The sequence below is a fragment of the Fukomys damarensis genome, unplaced genomic scaffold (assembly GCF_012274545.1).
Source record: "Fukomys damarensis isolate Sample0158 unplaced genomic scaffold, DMR_v1.0_HiC HiC_scaffold_27, whole genome shotgun sequence".
Lineage (NCBI taxonomy): Eukaryota > Metazoa > Chordata > Mammalia > Rodentia > Bathyergidae > Fukomys > Fukomys damarensis.
Window position 1 is genome coordinate 3,267,160 of NW_022900939.1, and position 1,361 is coordinate 3,268,520.

Here is a 1,361-nt window from a genome sequence, read left to right on the forward strand (position 1 = left end):
CACCAGGGCCCCGACGCGGCGTCACCGCGGCCAGCCCCGTGTCCTCCGCCGGCTCTGGGCTCCGAGGACGGCGGTGCGCACAGAGCAGGGGGAGGGTACACTGTGGCCACCACGGAGGACAGGACAGGGACAGCGGCTGCACTGCCGGGCACAGACTCAGGCTGGCCACACACTGCTGCCCTGGAAGGGCAAGGAGGGCTGCACCCGCTCATCCGGGCCACCTTCCTCCTTATCACCCCAGGGTCCTCTTCAGTCAGCTGGAGTCAGTGCTGCTCAACCCGCCCCTGGCAGAAGGGAGAAGGGAGCCCTGTCTTGTACCCCACTGCACAGCTTTATTGACATATTTTTTTGAGGTGCTGGGGGTTGGACCCAGGGCCTTCCCACTGTGCTACATCTACAGCATCCTCCTGCTTTTTACAGACAGGGTTTTGCTAAGTTGCTCAGTTGTCCAAGCTGGGTTTACAAACGTATGATCCTCCTGCCTCAGCCTCCCAAAGTGCTCGGCTTGCACACATGCACCACCACGCCTGGCTCTAAGTGCAGCTTCTGAAAGCCAGGAGCTCCCTTGTGTGGCTGTTTCTGCTCTCAAACGGTCCTGGGCAGCCCTGCTCAGCTGTGGACTTGGGCGTCTCGCATTGGTCCAGCTGTCAGACTGGCCCAAGGAAAGAGATCTTCTCTCCTGAGGCCGAAAGCTGAGTCTCACGGAGTGAATATGAGGACAGACCCAGGGGCCAGGGGCTGGGGACACTGCCAAGCACTCCTCGGGCAGGATTGGGTGGCCAGGGGGCTGGGGGCCAGGCGTGCCGAGGTGGCCGGGGAGGGCTGGGCAGAGCCAGCCTGTACACCTGCTGCCCCTCGAAGGGCAAAGGGCCCTGCCCCGGGAAAGGAGGCTGGAAAAGCAAAGCCTCCAGGAAGCCCAGCGCCGAAGGCCGCTCCCTGGCGCCCACCTCGCAGAGCTGAAGGGTACAGCTTGTCACTGAGGCCCGGGCTCCGAGGACAGGCCCGGCTGATGACGCAGCTTCCGTGGTAGCCTTGGTGCCAGCGACTGGCTCTCCATGGAAAATGGCAGAGGCCGCCACGGCCCCAGGAGGGACGCGACTCTCCCTGCTCCAGCAGAAGCCTCAGAGGGCTGCGGGGCGTGCAGAGCAACAGGGCCTCGGAGACCACAGCGGGGCTCGCCTCACGCCCGGCTCCTCTCCCCAGGTAACTTCGTTTCTGCCCGCTTCGTGTCTGGGGGGCCCTGGCTGGGCAGCTCCCCACGTCACTCCCGCCCTGAAACACGGCTCTAGCCAACCTGCTTCGCTGCTTCACCTGCGACCGGCTCTGCGGGGGCTGCACGGCGCCAGCCCCGCCCGCCCGCC

At 65.1% G+C, this 1,361-nt stretch overlaps 1 long non-coding RNA gene across 1 annotated transcript in view; it reads left to right on the plus strand.

Moving 5' to 3' along the window:
• LOC117283519 overlaps window positions 1–1,355 on the plus strand; it is a 5,483-nt gene extending 4,128 nt beyond the window's left edge. Inside the window, exon 3 of the long non-coding RNA XR_004514538.1 lies at window positions 1,204–1,355. This is a non-coding gene — a long non-coding RNA (uncharacterized LOC117283519). The remainder of the gene's footprint in view (window positions 1–1,203) is intronic.
• Window positions 1,356–1,361: the final 6 nt, after the last annotated feature.